This window comes from Hylobates moloch, unplaced genomic scaffold, assembly GCF_009828535.3.
Source record: "Hylobates moloch isolate HMO894 unplaced genomic scaffold, HMol_V3 SCAFFOLD_5, whole genome shotgun sequence".
NCBI lineage: Eukaryota > Metazoa > Chordata > Mammalia > Primates > Hylobatidae > Hylobates > Hylobates moloch.
The window spans coordinates 72,028,693-72,053,840 of record NW_026652280.1 but is presented as its reverse complement, the minus strand read 5'-3'; the positions used below and the strand labels follow the sequence as shown (position 1 = coordinate 72,053,840).

At 42.0% G+C, this 25,148-nt stretch overlaps 1 protein-coding gene across 5 annotated transcripts in view; it reads right to left on the bottom strand.

Annotated features, from left to right (window-relative positions):
- The window catches only part of LDLRAD4 (low density lipoprotein receptor class A domain containing 4), a 438,552-nt gene that overhangs the window by 317,606 nt on the left and 95,798 nt on the right, over nt 1-25,148 (bottom strand). The gene's annotated exons all lie outside the window — the stretch shown is intronic.

Here is a 25,148-nt window from a genome sequence, read left to right as displayed (position 1 = left end):
TGTTGCTAGTGAGCAGATGAAAGCTGTGACCAAAATTTTGTCATTTTTTAAAACTTAATGAGGCAATCACCTTGAAAGAGAGAGAGAGGGAGGAGGAGGACGGAAGACAGGGAGGGATGCACCACAGAGCACAAATATAAGAACTCAAGGAAAAAATAGTGAGAAAAAAAGAAAAGGTAGAATACAAACTAGAAGAGATCAGAAAAGAAATACTTAGGGGAAAAAAGTCACAGAAATGAAGATGAATTTCAAATGAGCATAAGACAGAATAGGTATTGCAGAATCCAAAGAAAGGGGTAGAGGAATGGATTAGAAAAGCCTAGAAATTGAAACTCAGGTAAAAGAAAAGGAAAAAGAGGATGGGGGAAAATGATAGGTTTGGATGAATGACAAATGAGAGTCAACAGATGTATAAAAAGAATTCCTACAAAATAAAAACAAGCAATAGAATGAAACAAATATTTAAAGGTATTATTCAAGAAAAATGTCCTAAATACAAGGAGATTTAAATCTACATCCTGAAAACGCACCCAGGCCATTCCAAAATGGACCCAGAATAGTCAACAACCAGGCATATCCTAGTAAAATTGGACTTAATAAATCTGACTTTAAAGATAAAGAATAACTCTTTGGGCTAGGTTTATGGTTTGGATATTTCACCCCTCCGAGCCTCATGCTGACATTTGATTCAGGTTGGAATCTCATTAATAGATGAATGCCCTCCCTAGTGAGTGAGTTCTCACTGTCAGCTGCCTGGGAGCTGGCTGTTAAAAGAGTCAGGCACCTCCCTGCACTCTCTTGCTTCCTCTCACACCATGTGATCTCCGCACATGCCAGCTCCACTATGCTTTCAGCCATGAGTGGAAGCTTCCTGGGGCCCTCACCAGAAGCAGATGCTGACACCATGCTTCTTGTACAGCCTGTAGAACTGTCAGCCAAATAAACCTCTTGGTAAATTACCCAGCCTCAGGTAGTACTTTATAGTAACACTACACAGACTAAGTAATTAGGCAAAAAGAAAAAGAAATCAAGTCATCTATAGGAAGGAAATGCATTAAACTAGCCACGTATTTCTTCACAGTAATATTCTATGCCACAAATCCATATGTTACTGCTTCAAGATACTTAAAATACTTAAGCAAATAAAGTATAAGCCAAGAATTTATACCCAGCCAGGCATTCCTTCAAGCAAAAAGACCACTGACTAACAGTTTTGAATGCACAGGCATTCCGGAATTCTTGACCCAATGAATTCAAGAGACAATCAGGAAAATAAAAGCAAAAGAACTGGCAATTGAATTCATTTAACTATAGAACTAAGATTAAAACAAATGTGATGATTAAAGTGGTCAACCAAATCTAAATGTAGTAACTAGTGACAATGTAAAAATCATACAACCAACAAAAATTATAGTGTTGAGGGAGAGTAGTAAAAGATGGTGGGAGACAGGGTAATGTCACTGACTGCCTTATCCCTAGTGGCTGAGAATCAACAGGTATCATTCAAATGTGATGAAAAAAGTAATATACATATGAGCATATATAACAGTATGACAGTAAATACTAACAAACTGACTAATAACAAGGGAGTGTAGTGAGGGGATAGGAAGGAAGAGAACATGTGCTCGACACCAATGCTCATGGTAGAAGCTTCCCTCTAACGAACCAGAGAAGTGAAGACATTCCCTAAAGTTATAATCAAAAAGGCTACTATTAAGAAAAATACAAACATTCACAAATATCAAAAACATCAACTTACCAACTTAAAATAGGCCCCATAAGAGACCACTTTAAAAACTATAAAAACAGAAAACATAAAATGACAGAACTCAGACAAAACATGAAAGCATAATAAGTCACATAATGAAAAAGACTTGAAAACTATAAAACAGAAAACATAAAATGTGACATAACTTAGATAAAACATAATTGTCATATCAATAATGTAAATGAGCTAAGTTTATCAATTAAAAACTTTTCAGATAAAGCTATGACATAAAATTCAACCCATTCTCAGAAAAGAAAGAGTTGAGGGGAACTTCCTCAACTTGATAAAGAACATGTACAAAAAACCAGCTAATATCATACTTAATGATGAGAAACTAGAAACTTTCCTGCTAAGATCAGAAACAAGGCAAGGACATCCTTCTCACCACTAGTTTTCAAGATTGTACTGTAAGCCCTAGCTAGTGCAATAAGACAAGAAAAGGAAAGGAAATAAAAGGCACACTGATTGGGAAGGAAGAAATAAAACTGTCTTTGTGTACAGATACCAAGAAAATCCAGAAGAATCAACAAAATTCTGAAACTGATAAGCAACTATAGCAGGATTCTAGGACACAAAGTTAATATATAAAAGTTAATTGAGGCCAGGTGCAGTGGCTCATGCCTGTAATCCTAGCATTTTGGGAGGCCAAGGCAGGCAGATCACAAGGTCAGAACAAGCTCATCCTGGCTAATATGGTGAAACCCCATCTCTACTAAAAATACAAAAAATTAGCCAGGGGTGCTGGCATGTGCCTGTAGTCCCAGCTACTCGGGAGGCTGAGGCAGGAGAATCTCTTGAACCCAGGAGGTGGAGGTTGTGGTGAGTCGAGATTGCACCATTGCACTCCAGCCTGGGCAACAAGTGTGAAATTTCATCTCAAAAAAAGGAAAAAAAAAAGGTAATTGCTTTCCTATAGAACAGCAAAGAACAAATGAAATATGAAATTTAAAATATAATACCATTTAAATTATAACTCCCAAAACAAAATACTTAAATATAAATCTAATAAAATAGACACAAGATCTATATGGAGAAAACTATAAAACTCTGATGAAAGAAATAAAAGAGGAACTACATAAATGGACAGATGGTCCATGTTCATGGATAGGAATACTCAATATTGTCAAGATGTCAGTTCTTCCCAGCTTCATCAATAGATTGAATGCAACTGCAATCAAAATCCCAGCAAGTTATTTTCTGGGAATCAATAAACTGATTCTAAAATTTACAAGGAGGGGTAAAACACTCAAAGTAGCCAACACAATATTGAAAAAGAACAAATTCAATGTGCTAGCACTACCTGACTTTAAGACTTATTACAAATCTACAGTAATGAAGACAGTGTGGTAATGATGACAAATAGACAAATAGAACAAGAGAACATAATAGAAATTCCAGAAAGAGACTGACATAAAAATAGTCAATTGATCTTTGACAAAGGAGCAAAGGCAATAAAATGGAGCAGATAGTATTTTCAACAAATCATGCTGGAACTACTAGGTATGCTCATGCAAAAATACATAAACCTAGACACATACCTTACGCCCTTCACAGAAATTAACTCTAAACAGATCATAGAACTCAATGTAAAACACAAACCATAAAACTCCCAGAAAATAACACAGGAGATGATCTTCGGAATGGCGACAATTTCTTAGATTCAACACTAAAGGCATGATCCATAAAAGAAATAATTGATAAGCTGGACTTCATTAAAATTAATGACTTCTGCTATGTGAAAGACAATGCCAAGAGAATGAGAACACAAGCCACATACTGGGAAAAAATATTTTCAAAAGACACATCTGATAAAAGACTGTTATCCAAAACATACAAAGAATTCTTAAAACTCAAAAATAAGAAAACAAACAACCCAATTTAAAAATAGGACAAAGACTTTAACAGATAGTCTCTCAAAGATATAGAGATGGCCAACAAGCATATGAAAAGATGCTTCACATTACAGGTCACCAGGAAAATGAAAATTAAAAACACAATGAGATACCACTACACACCTATTAGAAAGGCTGAAATCCAGAACACTGACAATACCAAAAGCTGGCAAGGATGTAGGGCAACAGAACTCTCATTTATTGATGGTGGGAATGCAACATGGTACCGTCACTTCAGAAGACAGTTTGACAGATTCTTAAAAAAACTAAACATACTCTTAGCATATGATCCAGCAATTGTGCTCGTTGGTACTTACTAAAAAAAAGTTAAAAACTTATAACCATGCAAAAACCTACTTATGGACATTTATAGCAGCTTTATTCATATTTGCCAAAACCTGGAAGTAACTACCATGTCTTTCAGTAGAAGAGTGGATAAACAAACTGTGGTACATCCAGATAATGAAATGTTATTCAGCACCAAAAAAAAAAAAAAAAAAAAAATGAGCTATCAAGCCACAAAAAGGCATGGGAGAACATTAAACGCATATTACTAAATGAAAGAAGCTACTCTGAAAGGCTACGTACTCTATGATTCCAACCATATGACATTCTGGAAAAGGCAAAACTATGGAGACAGTGAGAATCAGTGGTTGCCACAGGTTGAGCGGAGGGAGAGATGAACAGGTGAGGCACAGAGGATTTTTAGGGCAGTAAAGCTACTGTGTGTTATACTCTAATGGTGAACACATCATTACACATTTGTCCAAACTCACAGAATGTACAACACCAAGAGTGAACTCCACCATAAACTATGAACTTTTAGTGATGATGTTTCAGTGTGGGCTCATTAATTGTAACAAATGTACCACTGTGGTGTGGGATGTTGATAGTGGAGGAGGCTGGTTATGCGAAGGTGAGAGGTATATGAGAAAATTTTTGTAGTGTCTGCTCAATTTGTCTGTGAACTTAAAACTGCTCTAAAAAATACTTTTAAAAAATTCAACCCAAAAAACAATGTTTTGCTCACCTTGCTACAAATAATTTTAAAATCTGAATAAAATGAACTTTCTAAGAAAGTATAATTTACCAAAACTTGTTGTACCAAGCTATTTGAACTGAATTCCACAGGAAGAAATAGAGAAGATTATCAAAGGCTACCCAACCCCCTGCAAAGAGCGCTAAGACAGTTTCTCTGGAGAAGTCAACTACCACTTACAATTCTAAAGCCATCTGCCAGGTACCATGGCACACACCTGGAGTCCCAGCTACTTGGGAGGCTGAGGCAGGAAGATCACTTGAGCCCAGGAGTTCAAGACCAGTCTGGGCAAGATAGCAAGATCTTGTCTCTAAATAAAAATTATTTTAATAAAAGAAAATTCTAAAGCTACTTATACTTCTCTAGAAAAGAGAAACAGGGAAACCTCCAAGTTGTTACAAGAAGTACAAATGACATTGATATTAAGGCCTAACAAAGAGCAAACAAAAAGTATACTGTTCATGGTTATAGTCAGTAGAAAAATCATAAAGCATTGCAAGATTAATCCAACATTAAGGGCAAAACATAATCAAGTGCAGTTTATTTAGGAAATGAAAACATAGTTCAACATGAGAAATTTATTATCAAAATTAGTTATACTGATCATGTTTAGTAAACACCAGATGCAAAACTCGGAAGAAGACATGAATACTTCCATCACCACCGTATTTTAACGCTGTACTGGAGGTACTAATTAATGTGGTCAGATAACTGTTACAGAAAGAAACTGGAGGGCTTATTTTTTCTTTTTACTTTTTCTTTCTTTTTTTTTTAACATCATGGTGTGGAAAAATACTCAAACTTTTCCTCTGCTCTCACAACACAACAATCAACACAGAAGTCTTCTGAGAGCAAATGTGGGGAGGGGGCTTCCCCACACACCAACCAAGCAAGCAAGTAGTTCTGCATGGACACACCCTGGGTGACCTGTCCTCCAATTCAACTCAGTTCTGACACTCCCTACCTGGAGACAGCATCAGATCGCACAGGTTGTTGGCTCGGTCCCCAAGACTGCCCTCAACTTGTGACCTGTCCTTCTGGCTGACAAGCTATAAATCAGGATTCCCACATCCCCCTTCTTGAGTTTAACTGGCTAGAGCAGCTTACAGAACTCAAGGAAACACTTATTTACCTTTACTGCTTTATTATACAGCATTTATTAGAAAGGATACAGATGAAGAGATGCATAGGTATGGGGGAAGAAACGTGGAGCTTCCATGCCCTCCCCAGGGGCGCAGCCCTCCAGGAACCTCCATGTGTTTAGCTATCCGGAAGCTCTTGGACCCTAGTCCTTTCGGTTTTTATGGAAACTTCATTATATGGGCGTAATTGATTACATCATTGGCCACTGGTGATCAACTTAACCTTCATCTGCTCTCCCCTCCCTGGAGGGTGGGGGTGGGGCTGAAGGTCCCAATCCTCTAGTAATGCCTTGGTCTTTCTGGTGACCAGCCCCATCTTGGAGTTATCTAGGGGCTGCCACCCATCAGCCAGTCATTAAAATACAAAAGACATCACTGTGGAGATTCTAAGGATTTTTAGAGTTGTATGTCAGGAAAAGGGGTCGAAGACCAAACACATATTTTATAATATCACAGATAGCTATTTGCAAATAATTGCTGTAGGCTACAAATAATCAGATCCTATTTATGGTAGCAATAAAAAAGATTAGGTTTCCAGGAATAACCACCAATAAGATTAATAAAGTTTTCTGAAGAAAACTACAGAAACAACAGACACAAAAGAAGACTTGAAGAAACGGAAGATATACCAGGATTAGGACAGGAAGACTCAACACCCTGAAGATGCCAACTCTCTGAAATGTATAATGTATTATGATCACAATAAAAAATACCACATTTTTGAAAACTAGACAAGCTTGATTATAAAGCTAAAGTGGAAAAATTAACAAAAAAGTAGTACCAAAGAAATTGGAGGGGAGGCCAGGCACAGTGGCTCACACCTGTAATCCCAGCACTTTGGGAGGCCAAGGCAGGTGGATCACGAGGTCAGGAGATCAAGACCATCCTGGTTAGCATGGTCAAACCCCATCTCTACTAAAAAAATATTTTTAAAAATTAGCCAGCATGGTGGCAGGCGCCTGTAGTCCTAGCTACTCGGGAGGCTGAGGCAGGAGAACGGCGTGAACCCAAGAGGCAGAGTTTGCAGTGAGTGGAGGTCGTGCCACTGCACTCCAGCCTGGGCAACAGAGTGAGACTCTATCTCCAAAAAAAAAAAAAAAATTGAAGGGGAGTGGAAGTTACATCAGATAAGGATACACGTAGAAAGCCTCAAAAATTAATAGATTAATTAAAAGAATAATGGTTAAAATAACAAGAAGTCAGGCCAATGAATCAGAATAATGAATCCAAAACTAGACCCAAATGCAAAAAGAAATTCAGCATATGGTAAAGGCAGCATTTTCAAGTCAGTGAGTAAAAGATAGATTAGGCAATAAATGATATTGGAATTGGTAACATTTAGGGGAGAAAATTGGATCCGTAACTCATACCACAGCAGGAAAAATTTCAAAGATAAACGATTTGGGTATTTTGTCTTGTTTGAAAAAAAATGACTTTCTAAAAGTAATAGAACACCTGGAAGAATTCCTTTATAATTTTGAAAGATGTTCCCTAACTGTAACTGTAAATGCAGAAGTCACAAAAGGAAAGACTGATAGATTTGACCACATCATCTACAAGATGACCAATGATCTGGCCAGAAAAGAGGAAAGGAGTAAGACCAGACAATCAAAGAAAACGAAATACAAACAGCTCATAAACTTGTGGAAAGACAACCTCACTCATAATAAAAATAAATGCAAATTAAAGTAACTCTATTACTTTTTTTCCTAGTAGGCTGACAGAAACCTTTAAAAAACTGATAACACGCTCTGTTGGCAAAGATGCAGAGAAACAGGCCTCTAGGATATTACTGATGATTGTGTGAACTGGTGCAAGTCTAAGGATGGGCCTCGGTAATAATCACTCAAAACTGCAAATAAATATACCCTTAACCCAGCAACTTCACTTCTGGGAATGTATCCTACAAATGCATTTTCACATGTGGGAAAATATGTGTACATAATATACAATGACTGCAAACTACTCAAACATCTATTTATACAACACAGGGTTAAAAAATCTGGTGTATCCATTCAATCCAGTCAAAACTATGCAACCGTAAAACAGAAAGAGGCTGCTCTCCGTGAACTGATATGTGAGGATTTCCAAGGTAAACTTTAAGTGAAACAAAGCAAGGTGTAAAACAGTGTATATAGAATCTACAATTTATACATTAAAGATAAATGATGTTTTTATGTTTATTTTATATGCTTAAAATTTTGGAAAGTGTCCACAAGAAAATAATAAAAACAACTAAATATTGGGAAGTGGGAGAACTGGATGGATGAAGAATAGGCATAGGAGGGACACTTTTCAATAAACATCTTTTTATATGTTTTTGAGCTGCTTGACTAAAACGGCATATTTTAAAAAGTAAAGGTATAAATGAACACATTAATATATTCTAAAATTATTGTGACAATCATATAAGATAGCCCAGAGCCTTATACAAAGTTGACACTCAATAAACACTAAGATCCTTCCTTCTATATGGGATAAGGACATATCAGCTGAAGAATGATGAGGTTCATCCATTTGGAAAGGAGGGCATTATTTCTCAGAAAGGGCTGCAGCCTGCAGGTGGCTCTTCTGACAGGCTGGGAAGTGTAGCCTCCGGCCAGAAGCCAGAAACAGGCACTTCAAGGGTGGGAAGAATAAGACAGGGATTTATGCTGAATGGGGTTGCCAAATACGCATATTCAATGAGCTCTAGGAGGAGTCATGAATATTTATGAAAGGAGAAACAGGCACATGCACACTGAGCTTCATGCCTCTCTGTCTGTGGGACCCATGTTTAAAAAATGGTGGCATGAGCATGATCCAAGGATGGAGTTTTTAGCCATGTGACATCAAAAGGTGAAGCAGAGGACACGAGAACCCTCACTGTGCCTCCTCTGTAGACTCACCAGAACCACTCCAAGGTCAGTGGCTTTGTATCAGGAAGAGAATGCTGGTTAGTTGTGTGGTCAAAACCACAAAAGGGAGGGACAGCATCAAGCCGTTGCTGAAATGAGCATAGAGCTTCTAGCCCGCAGGGAAGAGAGCCTGATGGTGCTCAGCAAGGTGGGGGACTCATGAGGCGTGTTTCCCCTCCTGTCATGGCCAGGAGTCAGTTCCAAGGTTTCTTTGGGTGCCCCTTGGCCAAGAGGGAGTCCATTCATTTGGCTGGGAGCTTAGGATTTCATTTCATTTCTCAGACAACACCACGAAACAGACTGATGACAGCCCAGAAGCAAAGCAGCAGGCCAGGGGATATGGCTCGTGACAGCACCAGCGAGGCCCTGAGCAGGAAGACCTGCTGCTCTCAAAGAGCCTGCTCTGTGGGTCTCTGGGCCCATCATCTCCAGCTTCTCAGCCTCTCATAACTCAATGGCCACCTACTTTCTTTCTCTTTAAAAGTCAGCCCATGTCCCTCTATCTTTAGAAACAAACTTTGTTTCATCCTGCTAGGCCATCAAGTACCACTTCCATTTAACATTAAAATCCTTAATTAAAAAAAAAAATACATGCACCACAGGGAAATCTCTCCACTTCCTCTCCAACTGCTCCTTCTGACTTCCTTGAAATCTGGCTTTGATTTCAAAGACTTGCCTGAAGCTGTGCTCTTCAACAATGACCCCCTCTTGCTATTCTGATGGCATTTTCTCGGCCAGTCCTTATCCAACTTTTCACCTTTCCACGTGGTGGTGCTGCTGCTTGTCCACTACTTCCAGCTCCTTCCTTAATTTCAGCGGCCCCATGTCCCTTGGGGCCACAAACACTCATCACTGATTAAAGTCCAGATGCTGCGCCCTGGAGATAATAACATTGCACAGCTGTGGGAAGGATTCACAAGTTCATACTTACAAAACGCTAACCAAAGTGGCTCCATCACTAACATCATCATTTCTTCAGAAGACAATGGATAACCATGCAGAAGCCCTGGGACTCTGCCACGGAGTCCACGGCCCACAGAGGGAGTCAAGCAGAAAAGCAACAGCCCAGGACAAGACACTGACTTCTAGGAATAAGCACATGAGGAGGGTTCCCAAAGCAAAGGGAGACCCAGATGCCAAGGAAGTAGCTTATTGATGATGGTTAACAGTGACAATGAGAAGAAAAAGATGTCTGCCTTTCCCGTCAGCACCTGCTATTTTACACTTCAGTAAGCACTTGGTCTCATTTAACCATGTAAAGGAAACTACTCAGGAGACTGAGGCAGGAGAATGGTGTGAACTTGGGAGGTGGAGCTTGCAGTGAGCCGAGATCGCGCCACTGCACTCCAGCCTGGGTGACAGAGCGAGACTCCGTCTCACATAAAAAAAAAAAAAAAAAAAGCTCGGGACCCCCAAATTCCTTATGAAAAGGGAAAGTTAAGCCAAGAAGGTGAGCCAGGCAACGCCCTCTTCCCCAGGAACAGCTGTTAGGAGCATTAGGCATCAGCCAGACCCTGCAGAAAGGTGAAAGCCTCAGGGCTCTGGAAGGGCTGCTCCACAGATCATTCCTAAGTAAATTCTTTGCTGCCATCCCATAAACAAGAACATCTCATTGTAACTTCAGGTCTACAATCTGACTCTAGCTTAAAACTGAAGTCTGTTCCATTCCACATTGATCATGTCTATTACAAGCTTCACTTCCCTGGTGCATAAAAAAGACAAGATGAGATCAGTCATTCCTCTACCTGCCAGGAGACATCTGCATAATTGATTCTTCCTTTATGCCCTTTTTTCTCTTCAAACATTCATTCACCTTATCTTACGTAAAATGCAGACTTACTGGCACTAACTAAAGTCTCACAAGAATGTAATCATTCGCCTTACAGCCCACCTGCTGCTCTTCTGCACCTTCCCCCCCTTTAAGGAAACATATAAATACTAAGCCTCCCGAAAACCTTTTTAGAAAAACAGATACAGATGTGTCTGTGGCTGGTATTTTTCCAGATGCACCCTAAAGCTGGCTTAATAAACGTCAACGATTGAGACCTTTGCCTCAGTCACTCATCTCAGCTATCAGCCACATGTAACCATATAAAATTTATATTGCCAGCCCGGCACGGTGGCTCACGCCTGTAATCCCAGCACTTTGGGAGGCCGAGGCAGGCGGATCATGAGGTCAGGAGATCGAGACCATCCTGGCTAACACGGTGAAACCCCGTCTCTACTAAAAATACAGAAAAAAATTAGCTGGGTGTGGTGGCAGGCACCTAGTAGTCCCAGCTACTCGGGAGGCTGAGGCAGGAGAATGGCGTGAACCCAGGAGGGGGAGCTTGCAATGAGCCGAGATTGCGCCACTGCACTCCAGCCTGGGCGACAGAGCAAGACTCCGTCTCAAAAAAATAAATAAATAAATAAATAAAAATTATACTGCCGTCCCCACGTTACAGATGAGGAAACTGGGGTTGGCTCCAGAGTACTCGGCAGTTCCGAGACGGGCGGGTGCACAGCGAAGCTGAGTGCTGGGGTTGGCCTGGAAAGGGCCTTCAGCGTTGCCCACACGGAGAGGGAGAATGGAGGAGGCACTGAGCAACTGAGGAGTCCACAGGAAGCAAGGAAAGGGAGTGGCCCCAAAACTCCCTTTAAGGGGGTGGGCAGACTCCAAGTCGTGGAGTCAAGCCGGGCAGCGAGGGGAGGTGCATGTGGTGCCAGGTGGGTCTGGGAGCTGGTTTTCCACCAGGGGAGTGGACTGGGCAGAACTCTAGTTGGAGCCATCTCAAAGGCTTAGTGCACTCTGCATCTCCACCTCTTGAAATCCTACTCTGGGTCTTCCTTGCAGGATCAAAGCTCTGCTCTTGGCCTCCCTGAGAAGTCCATACCCACAACTGCAAGTGTCACTTCAAAATGTGAAAGGAAAATAAAATCCTGGGACCCCAAACTCACTACGCCAAAGGGAAAAGTTAAGCTTGGGAAACAGTCATGCAAAAAGCTGACTTTCCTTTTATTCCTATACAGATTGCTGCAAGATAGAAGGCCACATGTCTTCCCAGGAGGCCTCCTTCACCCTAACAATGTAAGTTAACAGCTCATCTTGGCAGGCATGGCACAAAGACAAGACCAGAAATCATCCCTCTGCCACCCTGAGACAAATGCGTACATGACTTCTTCCTCTACTCTATGTTTACTTTATCCGTGTAAAATGCAGATTTACTGAACAAGAGATGCATGTGTAATTGACGTCCCTCTACCCCTCCTTCCACATGTCACATGTATTCAGTGAGCGAAAATCAAAGCCTCACAAGAATGCGACCACTCACCTCACCACCTACCCTCTGCTGTTTTCTTTCCTCCTTCGCCTCCTGTCTGCTCTTTCCTCTCTAAATAATGAAGTTGTCGAAACCCTTTTTGGGTCCTACTGTAACGTGTGTGTCTTTTTCCCTCAATCCTGGCAAAATGAGCCTCTAAATTGATTGAGACCTGTCTCAGACACTTTTTGGTTTATAGCAGATGGGGACTGGAGGTTCCAGACCATCAGCAGCAGCCCACGCCAGCCCCTCCCCTGCTGCCCGGATGCCTGGCCTCAGAGTCAATGTGCTCCTGCGAGAAGCCACCAGCTAATAAACCCACAGGCCGCTTCTCCCTCTTCACCGTTCTGCCACTGTTCTCTGCACATAGAAGGTCCTTGGGACATACTCAGAGAGTTAGTAATTTCAGAACCTTGTCAAAAAATAGACACTTGAGGCCAGGCGCGGTGGCTCATGCCTGTAATCTCAGCACTTTGGGAGGCCAAGGCAGGTGGATCACAAAGTCAGGAGATGGAGACCATCCTGGCTAACATGGTGAAACCCCGTCTCTACCAAAAAAAAAAATATGAAAAATTAGCCAGGCGTGGTGGCAGGCACCTGTAGTCCCAGCTACTGGGGAGGCTGGGGCAGGAGAATGGTGTGGACCCAGCAGGCGGAGCTTGCAGTGAGCCGAGATTGTGCCACTGCACTCCAGCGTGGGTGAGACTCCATTTCAAAAAAAAAAAAAAAAAAAAAATAGACACTTGAATTCAAGATGGTTAATGGAGCCAAGCACATGTAATTCAAGATTTGGTATACTAATCCTGATGACTTTTTTTTTGTCTCTCTTGCCCAGGCTGGACTGCAGTGGCACGATCTCAGCTCACTGCAACCTCTGCCTCCCAGGTTCAAGCGATTCTCCTGCCTCAGCCTCCCAAGTAGCTAGGACTATAGGCATATGACACCACACCCAGCTAATTTTTGTACTTTTAGTGGAGACGGAGTTTCACCATGTTGGCCAGGCTAGTCTCAAACTCCTGACCTCAGATGATAAACTCTGATGACTTTTTGAAGATTATATCCTTCTCTGAACTTATTTCCTTCTTTATTACAAATGTTAACCAAGGAAAAATACCAATATGAATAGATTAACCAAACATTTCAGAGTATTCACTGGAAATCCTTATACCTTATATATATTTAACAATAGTCACAATCCCATATGCTGAATACTTTGCTCATCATGCACATTTGTCATAATTTCCGTACTTTTAATATTACATTAAAGTATTATTTAACTCAGTTACTGAGGGGTGTTTTGTTTTGAGTTTGGTGCCTCCTTAAACGTGGCACCTCACTTGAGTCATGGCCCTGTCAAATAAGGACCTGACTTGGAAGCAAGAAAAGAGCAAAGAATGTGAACACGTTTGCTATTTCCAGCTCAGGACGCAAAAACTATCCTCATTCCTTTTCCCACATCCAGCCCTCTCCTAATTACCAGTCCTGCCATTTTCACAGCACGAGAGCTCACTTTCAGGAGCTGAGGATAAAAAGGGGCATGCCTGGTGAAAGCAAATACGTGACATGCTGCAGCCAGGCGCAGTGGTGGTGCCCATAGCTCCAGCTACTTGGGAGGCCGAGGCACAAAGCAAGATCCTGTGTCTACAAAAAGAAATGTATGCAGAAAAGTGAAATGGATAAAGACCTATCTTTTAAAAGGCAAATTTCTAAAAAACAAAAGCTTTTTCTGTGGAGTGAGAAGTGGTTTTCTTTCTACTACTCCTCTTCCCACCTGCTTCTCCCTGAGCAAGATTCATAAAAGTAGAAATCCAGGGAGATGCTGCTACCAATTTTTAACTATTTGTGAAGAAAAAGAAAACTGAGTCAAAGCGTTTGTGTGACACAAATTTACATTATCCATCTGTAAGGGGTACAACCGAGTACAAAAAGAAGTGAGAAATATGGCCTGGTGCAGTGGCTCACACCTGTAATCCCAGCAATTTCGGAGGCCGAGACAGGTGGATCACCTGAGGACAGGAGTTCGAGACCAGCCTGGCCAATATGGTAAAATCCCGTCTCTATCAAAAAGAAAAAAAAAATTAGCCAGGTATGGTGGTGCATACCTGTAGTCCCAGCTACTGGGGAGGCTGAGGTGGGAGAATTGCTTGAACTCGGGAGGCAGAGGTTGCAGTGAGTTGAGATCGCATCACTGCACTCCAGCCTGGGTGACAGAGCGAGACTTCATCTCAAAAAAATAAGAAAAAGAAAAGAAACATGGATGACAGGCGAGGTGTAGTGGCTCACGCCACTTTGGGAGGCGGTTTGGGAGGCTGAGGCAGGTGGATCACCTGAGGTCAGGAGTTCTAGACCAGCCTGGCCAACATGGCAAAATCCCATCTCTACTAAAAATACAAAAATTAGCCAGGCATCGTGGTACATTCCTGTAGTCTCAGCTACTGGGGAGGCTGAGTTGGGAGAATCACTTGAACCCGGGAGGTGGAGGTTGCAGTGAGCCAAGATCGCACCACTGCACTCCAGCCTGGGAGACAGAGCAAGGCTCTGTCTCAAAACCAAAAAAAAAAAAAAGTGAGAAAAGTGACTGGCTTACATAAATAATAGAAATAAAGAAGTGAGAGCCATTTTAAAAATCAGCTGTGAAGTAAAAGTCCTTACATAAAAAAATTAAGAAGGGATATGTAGACAATTTTTCACAAAGAAGTAATTTTCAAATTATGTAAGTGTGTGGCAGTACAACATCATAGACTCTGATGAGATCACCACTAGATTTTTTTCTTTTTTTTTTTTTGAGACGGAGTCTTGCTCTGTCGCCCAGGCTGGAGTGCAGTGGCGCAATCTCGACTCACTGCAAGCTCCGCCTCCCGGGTTCACGCCATTCTCCTGCCTCCGCCTCCCGAGTAGCTGGGACTACAGGCGCCCGCCACCACGCCCGGCTAATTTTTTGTATTTTTTTTTTTAGTAGAGACGGGGTTTCACTGTGTTAGCCAGGATGGTCTCGATCTCCTGACCTCGTGATCTGCCAGCCTCTGCCTCCCAAAGTGCTGGGATTACAGGCGTGAGCCACCGCGCCCGGCCAATTTTTTTCTTAGGATAGAGTTTTCTATGCTGTGAATTAATATTTTCTGTGTTTCACTAAAAAGAACAAGCATGGCTAGTTTTTTTTTGTAAAAAAAAAAATTCTAAATATAATTATTCTGGCTTTCAATTGCTTTCTGCACAAATAAAGATTTTTAAGTTTGTGGGTTTATTCTTTTTCTTTCTTTTCTTTTTTTTTTTTTTTTTGAGACGGAGTTTCACTGTTGTTGCCTGGGCTGGAGTGCAATGGCACGATCTCGGCTCACTGCAACCTCTGCCTCCCTGCTTCCAGCAATTGTCCTGCCTCAGCCTCCCGAGCAGCTGAGATTACAGGCACACGTCACCACACAACGGCTAATTTTTGTATTTTTAGTAGAGATGGGGTTTCACCATGTTGGCCAGGTCGAACTCCTGACCTCAGGTGATCCACACGCCTCGACCTCCCAAAGTGCTGGGATTACAGGCGTGAGTCACCACGCCCAGCCTTGTGTGTTTATTCTTAATACCTTATTTTTGGAAGAAGAATCTTCATTATAATTATCCAAACCTGATAGCTATAAAATTGAATGGAAAAGACTAGAAACAAGAGGACACAAAGAAAATAATTCAGAGCTGTAAACAACCACTTAAAATTTGAGGGAGATGAATGAGTCCCGAAGAGAATTAAATAGCCACAAAAAGCCAAATAAACTATGATTTTAAAACATCACACGGCGATAGGCCCAGAGATAGGCTTTGGAAACGTTTGCAGCTACATCTGAAATCACAGACTCACAACATTCAGGAGGAACCTGGCCGGGCAGCCAAACTGTGCATAGGCCTCTGTGGGAGATGCAGGGCTGAGTGTGCAGACGGCGGGTAGGGGCAGGAGCCCGGCCTGTCAGCAGTAGGCAGCCTGTCTGCTGGGCCACAGAAGACCCAGGGAGCCAGTCTCTCGGAGACTTGCAGCGTGCTCGGGCTGAAGTTAACCACCTCTGCTTGCTGCCTTCATCAATACAAGCGGGCGGGGGAGAAACAGCTGCTATAGAAAAGCAGCTGCAAAAATTTTCTCCCATTCTGTAGGTTGCCTGTTCACTCTGATGGTAGTTTCTTTTGCTGTGCAGAAGCTCTTTAGTTTAATGAGATCCCATTTGTCAATTTTGGCTTTTGTTGCCATTGCTTTTGGTGTTTTAGACATGAAGTCCTTGCCCACGCCTATGGCCTGAATGGTATTGCCTAGGTTTTCTTGTAGGATTTTAATGGTTTTAGGTCTAACATTTAAGTCTTTAATCCATCTTGAATTAATTTTTGTATAAGGTGTAAGGAAAGGATCCAGTTGCAGCTTTCTACATATGGCTAGCCAGTTTTCCCAGCACCATTTATTAAATAGGGAATCCTTTCCCCATTTCTTGTTTTTGTCAGGTTTGTCAAAGATCAAATAGTTGTAGATATGCGGCATCATTTCTGAGGGCTCTGTTCTGTTCCATTGATCTATATCTCTGTTGTGGTACCAGTACCATGCTGTTTTGGTTACTGTAGCCTTGTAGTATAGTTTGAAGTCAGGTAGCGTGATGCCTCCAGCTTTGTTCTTTTGGCTTAGGATTGACTTGGCGATGCGGGCTCTTTTTTGGTTCCATATGAACTTTAAAGTAGTTTTTTCCAATTCTGTGAAGAAAGTCATTGGTAGCTTGATGGGGATGGCATTGAATCTATAAATTACTTTGGGCAGTATGGCCATTTTCACGATATTGATTCTTCCAACCCATGAGCATGGAATGTTGTTCCATTTGTTTGTATCCTCTTTGATTTCATTGAGCAGTGGTTTGTAGTTCTCCTTGAAGAGGTCCTTCACATCCCTTGTAAGTTGGATTCCTAGGTATTTTATTCTCTTTGAAGCAATTGTGAATGGGAGTTCACTCATGATTTGGCTCTCTGTTTGTCTGTGATTGGTGTACAAGAATGCTTGTGATTTTTGTACATTGATTAAATTTTTGCAACCTACTCATCTGACAAAGGGCTAATATCCAGAATCTACAATGAACTCAAACAAATTTACAAGAAAAAAACAAACAACCCCATCAAAAAGTGGGCAAAGGACATGAACAGACACTTCTCAAAAGAAGACATTTATGCAGCCAGAAAACACATGAAGAAATGCTCATCATCACTGGCCATCAGAGAAATGCAAATCAAAACCACAGTGAGATACCATCTCACACCAGTTAGAATGGCCATCATTAAAAAAATCAGGAAACAACAGGTGCTGGAGAGGATGTGGAGAAACAGGAACACTTTTACACTGTTGGTGGGACTGTAAACTAGTTCAACCATTGTGGAAGTCAGTGTGGCGATTCCTCAGGGATCTAGAACTAGAAATACCATTTGACCCAGCCATCCCATTACTGGGTATATACCCAAAGGAGTATAAATCATGCTGCTATAAAGACACATGCACACGTATGTTTATTGCGGCACTATTCACAATAGCAAAGACTTGGAACCAACCCAAATGTCCAACAACGATAGACTGGATTAAGAAAATGTGGCACATATACACCATGGAATACTATGCAGCCATAAAAAATGATGAGTTCGTGTCCTTTGTAGGGACATGGATGAAACTGGAAAACATCATTCTCAGTAAACTATCGCAAGGACAAAAAACCAAACACCGCATGTTCTCACTCATAGGTGGGAATTGAACAATGAGAACTCATGGACACAGGAAGGGAACATCACATTCCGGGTACTGTTGTGGGGTGGGGGGTGGGGGGGCGGGGACAGCATTAGGAGATATACCTAATGCTAAATGACGAGCTAATGGGTGCAGGAAATCAACATGGCACATGGATACATATGTAACAAACCTGCACATTGTGCACATGTACCCTAAAACCTAAAGTATAATAAAAAAAAAAAAAAAAAAAAAAAGAAAAGCAGCTGCAAAACCAAGTATCTCAAACTACGCTCTCCACACTGAACTCACTAGGGCTCACTGAAACAGTGCATTCACGCCTGGCCTCCAATTTACTTTTCTCCACCTGCAGCACAGGCGTGGCTTGGTATGCCCAGTCACGAAGAGGAGCCACCTTCTGGAGGGTCCCACTGGGAGGGAATGACAACATTCCTGTTAGGCTTTGAACTCCTGAATTAAACTTAAACACGGTCTACCAGATGCCATGGGCATTTGTGACACTCAGGGAACAATGAGGTCAACACACACGTTACTCAAGCGTAGAGCTGCCCTATTGCTCCCCGGCTCCACCCTGCCGTTGCACCTGGCAGCGGGATTCCCACAGCCTGTGCTGAGCCTCGCTGCTGGGGACTGCAGTGACCTTCCTCACTGTCATAGGACAGAAGATGCTTCCAAAACTACAACTGTCCAGAAAGCAGCTTGGGCCACCTTCTTACGGGCTGAGCTCTCTGTCACTGGAAGAATTCAAACAAAGTCAGGATTACCCTCTATCAGAGGGGATTCACTCTTCCATAAGGATTTGTGCCAAGGAGTTTGAGAGCACTGGTCACTGCAGTCCCAGGGGGAGAGCAGCAGGCTCAGATGGGGTTAAAAGTAGTCTCTTCCCTCAATTAAAGGATGACTTTTCAATGTGTTAATTCATAAGGCTCCTTCCTAGATGAGAGGCAGTGGAAACGTAAAAATAAAGAAAAGGCAACAGATTACGTCAACACAGGACTTCACAGTGTCAGTCACCTAATACCACTAATGCAATCTTGAAAGCAGGATTCGCCAAGTCAGAGATGCAGCTAAAAGACTTGCGAATGATTCTTTTCCCTCAGAGGCACAGCATTGTCTCTTGTAAACAGAAACGATGTATAAAACTACAGAAGAGCTTATGATCAGATATGCAATAAAATACATTATCTCATCATAAAGCTGGAATCTCAGGATGGAGTCAACTATGACTCCTGCAACAATGCAGACAACACTGTTTTCAACTCAAAACATAATTTTTTTATAATCTGTGAATGGGCCACACATAGTTTTTTGGTTTTGGTTTTTCATCTTTTCTTCCCTTGGGTGTATCAGTCAAGAAATCATTTATTATAAAAATTATAATAAAAATTAGACGTAGTGGCCTCAAATAATGCCTCATGACCTGAGCTTTAAATCATAAGTCTCAGAGCTATGAGGCAATTGTTCCCTGGAATACTTACCTCAAAGGTCACCTCATTCGGGGTTTTCAAAATTTCAGCCCCTGGAATGCCCTTTTCATGGTTTTTGCCATAAATATAGACGACCTGTACTGTTTATTTCCTTATCATTTTTTGATATACCTAATCACTCTTTGGCTGAAAATAAGTTTATTTAAAAGGAGAATTTCTATTACTACCATAAATAGAAAGCCAGTATCACTGGTCATAAGTTACAGGCAAATCTAAAACACGCACACACAACAATGAGAAAGTCATCTAGTGATAACTTTTAGGGAGAGACAAACTGAACTTAACAAGTGTCTCAAATGCTTAATGAACTTGTCTTTGCTGCAGGGAGAGGGTGCAAGTCCTGCTTCCATCCACCTCTAAAACTCCAAGTTTTCTGATGTATCCAAGACCAAGGATTGGTGTGGTGTCTGTAAACAAAACGCTATCAAACAAGAGGAAACTCAGGAGCAACCCGGCTCAGGCACAGCAGCTGCACGACCTGGGCCAGCCGCCCCACCACTGCACACCTCTGTTACTCGTCTGTGAACTGGGATGAATCATACCCGCCGTGGCCACTTCAGAGGGGTGCTGTTCATTACAACAATTGATTCGTGTTTCTACACCATAAAGTCCACACGAGCAAAAGGTGCCATGACGGAGAGGTGCAGCAGCTAAGTTAATCAATACTATGAAGTATTTAATAGGTATAAAGGGTTTCATGAGAAGAGCTGCAGCAGCATTTAAAAACAGTGAATGACCTCACCCACTAAATAGCTTGATGTGTTCCAGACACAGCAGGCTCTGAGTTCACCAACAGTTACTGCGAGTGCTGAGCTCCCCATCCATTCTTAAGCTCTCCTCATTTAAAGCCAGAAAGCTGCGCAACGAAGGGGACAGCAAGTCACTAGGGAAGGGGACGGCAGTCCGTGGTGGAGAGGGAACGTGTGACTCAGTGTAAAGTAAGAGGGCTTTTCTAACGTGGACGGCAACAGCATTGCCCACACACACCCACCAGACAGGAGCTCCATCACCCAGGGTCCTGCCTAGGTCTGTGGCCCGGGCAGCACCACAGTGACACGGACAGACACCAGATAGACACTGGCAGAGGCCACCTCCCGTCCACTGGCTTTGGAATCCCTGGAATGCCTAGTGGCACATTAAGAGCAGCATCAAGCTTTCCATTTGTCATCCAGTGCCATTTTAAACTCAGAAGGAGAAAAACATAAGAAATTTTAGTCTTATGGATGGATATTTATTCTATTTTATGAGGACATACTTAAGATTCACTATGAATCCCAGCATTTTGGGAGGCTGAGGCAGGTAAATCTCCTGCGGTCAGGAATTAGAGACCAGCCTGACCAGTATGGTAAAACCCCGTCTCTACTAAAAATACAAAAATTAGCCGGGTGTGGTGGCAGGCACCTGTAGTCCCAGCTACTCAGGAGGCTGAGGCAGGAGAATCGCTTGAACTTGGGAGGCGGAGGTTTTAGTGAACCAAGATCGTGCCACTGCACTCCAGCCTGGGCGACAGAGGGAGACTCTGTCTCAAAAAAAAAAAAAAAAGATTCACTATGAATTAAAGCTCCATCCCCAGAAATCAGCGATGGCCACAGGCAGCAGGGGAAGGAGGGAGTGGTGCGCAGGGAAAGCCGGAAGCTCCAGGTGAGCGGTCCTGCCTTGAAGGGACCCCTGCGCTGAACGCTCGCAGTGCTGACAACACTCAGGGAACAGTGACTTCACAAGGACAGGAAGCGAGGGACCGGACGAGTGGCAGATGCATACTCAACCACACGGTAATGCAGAAAATTCTATTCCAGATGACACAGAGAGACAAATATTTAACATAATGTGAAATTCAACTGTGTACACTGATAAAGATTAAAAGAAGACATAGATTCCTCTAGTAGAAACAGTTGGTGTCATATGATAAAAAATTTTTTCTTAAATGGCTTTTATTTTTATTATAGGAGTAACAAACGTTCATTGGAGAAAATACAAAAATAGAGATAAACAGAGAAGATAAAATCACCCATAATCCCACCACTCAGACAGAAACATTACTTATATTTTGGGTTATTCTTCCAGACTTTTCTCTATATGAATATAAACATACACATTTTTAACTGAAGTGGGATCACAGTGCACATACTGCCTTGTGACGCGCTTTCTTTAACTCAGCCTGCCTTGAACGTTGCCAGGTTCAACAGATACACTTCAACAATACTGTAAGGTCTTCCTAGTGGCACCCACAGAAAATAGACCGGTGTACCATTGTTCAACCAATCCTAATTGTTCAATTTATTAAAAAGATAAAGGATAACCAATTTCAAATATTAATTTTTTAAGTGATGAATGCCTTCTAGTGAAGAAATCTTATTTGTAAATCCATCAAAATGAATTGAGACAAAAATGAAATACTCTTTCAATAAAAAAAATCATCTGAATAGCTGAGCAGGTCAGGATCTTCCATCCAAATTACTCTGGAGATGTGTACCTTAGGCTTCGGGCTAAAGAAACTGGGAGTCTCTACAGATTGAAGCTGTCCCTGAGAGCTTAGGATACACGTAGGGGCAATTTAAGAAATATCTTTTTTGTGGCTATAGACCCTGCCTTTACAGTAAACTATCGTCCTTGGGAATTCACCTGTTACCACTGTGAGAAGCTGCTATCTTTGGCAATGCCCAATGCCTTGGTGTCTGCTTCACCTGACATTGGTGTGCCAGCTTCCTTATGGCTAATGTGGGCATCCTTCTCCATCCTTTCACTATCGAGCCTTCTGGATTCCTTCATCTAAGCACGTCTATCGTAAGCAGCAATTTTTTAAATATTCAGTTTGACAACCTTGGTATTAGCCGGCATATTTAGTTCAGTTGCATTTTATGTAATTATGAAGTGTTTGAGTGAAAACAGACCACGTTGCTGTTTTCTATTTATCCCATCTGTTTGGTTTGTACATCTCTCCCTTCTTACTTTCTTTTGGATTCACTGAGTACTTCTTATTGGTTCAGTTTTCCCTCCTCTATCACCACATGCATCATGCATTATTAGTATTTTAGTGGTTACTTTGGAGATTGTAACATGTGTCCTAACTCACTAGTGCCCAAGAGAAATTAGTTCTCCAACAGCTTTCCTAACAACAGCAGCACCTGCCCTCCATGTCCACCCTCAAGGCTGTTACCATCATGTGTTTTAATTCTGCCTGCACATCACACCCCACAAGGCACTGCTGTGACTTGCTGGTGCCAGGTAGTCGCTGTCCACTCAGAACCGCCTGTGGCTTTGCTGTTTACGTGGCTCTGCATTCCTTCCTACATTCCCATGCTTCCATCAGGACCCTTTTTCCTTCCGCCTGAAGAATTTCCCTAATAATTTCTTCTACTATAGTTCTTCTGGTGACAAGTTCTGTCTGATTGTTTGTCTGAAAATGCCCTTTGGTGGCCTTCATTTTTGAATAGAATTCTAGGAAAAGAGTTACTTTCTCCACTTTAAAGACTCTCATTTCATCATCATCTGATTTCTATGATCTCTGTGGAAAAGTCAGCTGTCAGCCATAGAGCTGTCCTTTCACTCAGATGCACCTCCGGCTCCACCTACATTTCCACATTGCCTTGTGTTCTAGTTTTGCAGTGACATGTCAAGTGTGGTTCTCTGTGTATTTGCCATGTTTGGAGTTTGTAAAGTTTCTTGAATTTATGGCTTCATGTCTGACAGAGTTTGGGATACTTCTCAGCCAGTATCACTTCAAATCCTGCTGGCACCCCCATCTCTCTCCTCTCACCATCCCTCACCTTTGCACACTGGGCCTTTTCTCCATGTCTCTGTGGCTCTCATGCTCTTTCCTTTATTTTTTCATTCTTTTCTTCTGTATGCCTCACTCTGGATATTTTCTATCAATCCACATTGCAGAGTTCACTCTCCTATGTGCAATCTGCTATCCAATTTATATTTAATTCTTCATTTCATTTATTGTATTTTTCATTCCCAGAATTTCCATTTAAGTCCAGTTTTATACATTCTTTTTTTTTTTTTTTTTTAGACAGAGTTTCGCTCTTGTTGCCCAGGCTGGAGTGCAGTGGCACAATCTTGGCTCTCCGCAACCTCCACCTCCCAGGTTCAAGCCATTCTCCTGCCTCAGCCTCCTAAGTAGCTGGGATTACAGACATGCGCCACGACACCCAGCTAATTTTGTATTTTTAGTAGAGATGAGTTTCTCCATGTTGGTCAGGGTGGTCTTGAACTCCCGACCTCAGGTGATCCTCCCGCCTCGGCCTCCGAAAGTGCTGGGATTACAGGTGTGAGCCACTGCGCCCTGCCTATACATTCCATTTTATTTGTGCAATTCTCCATCTTGTCCTCTACTTTCTTGAATGTATTAATGATGATGCTTTTAAAATCCGTATCTCATTATTCCAATAACTATATCACCTGTTGCTGTTTCCATTGTTGGCTTTTACTCTTTCTTCTTCGTCTTTTAATCATTTGGACCTTAATTTTTTATTGAAAACCAAACACTGTGTATTACAAACTAACAGGAGAACTGGAGGCCCTGGCCAATGTTATCATCCTTCAGAGAACGCTGACTCTGGTTTCTGGCAGGCAGAGCAGGGCAGGGTGCCGTAATCCTCTCTGAATTGAGTGGGTTCAAGGCTGAGTCCCGGTCTTTTGTGAAGGCTAAACTATTTCAAGTTTACTCTTATTCCTAGGTTGGGGTCAGGACCTAATAGGAAGTCTAGGCGCTTTCCAGGGCTCCTCCTCTTTGGCATGCCCTGAACTCCAATTTTTGGTTCCCCGAGTCTTTAAGAATAGCCTTCTGGCTGGGTGTGGTAATTCTCATCTGTTATCCCAGCATTCTGGAAGGCCAAGGCAGGAGGATCCCTTGAGGCCAGTCTGGGCAACGTACGAGACCCTGTCTCTACAACAACAACAAAAACAGTAATAATAATAGCTTTCCCTTCTCTTACCCTCTGAGCTAACACATCAGCAAATGCCTTGAGAAGAACACAAGTGCAGATTACTAGGCTCACCTTAATATTTTCCCTTCTCCCCAGGATCTTGGTCTCTTACACTCACATAGCCTTCGTAGCTAAAACTCTACGTTTTGTCTCCCAGCCCTACAAGACTGCCAAAAGCTCCATGCATGGTCCTAGTTTTCTGGACACTACTTTCTGTTTTGTTCTTCACCTACCCAGCTCCATGCCCCTTATGAGCCAGCAAACATCTCAAGAGGAAAAGCATCACAGAACGCTGCGCTCAGCCCATGAGCTTCCCTCCTCTTCAGGACCTGGTCCCTCCAGCGTTGGCCACCTTTCTTCTGTACTTCGTCCAGCTTTTTAAGATCTCTTTGTGGAAATGTTGGTCTACAGGGTATTCCACAACATCTCCAAGGTGTGCCTGTACATGCAGCCACATTACAGAAAAATGTTAAAATTAAGAAATCACTTTTTCAATAAATTATTTGATACAAGTTAACAATCTAAAAACATAAGTTACAATTTTTCCAGAAAATAACTCACAGAACTTTGTTACTTCTAATTTGTAAAATATTCCACTAAGTCAGAACAAAATTGCCTCTTTTAAAGTCTCCTGATTTACTACTTTGTAACTGAGAAATCCAGAGCCATTAGGAAGCATGCCAAAATCACCATTAATCGTACTAAGTTATCTCACCTCAGGCCCCACTGATTGCCAAACTCATTACCAAAATTACTTGAAGGTGTTGCTTCTTCACCTGATATCAACAATTTAGAAACCGATATTTAAACACTGGCTTGTGCTAAATCTCTTCAGGCAGTATCAGGAAGGCATGTGCTGAGATCGGGGAAAAAATGTGATTTGGTCAAATCTAATTGCAATAAAATAATTATGCTTTCTTCTGCTTCCCTCCCTTTCTGACATC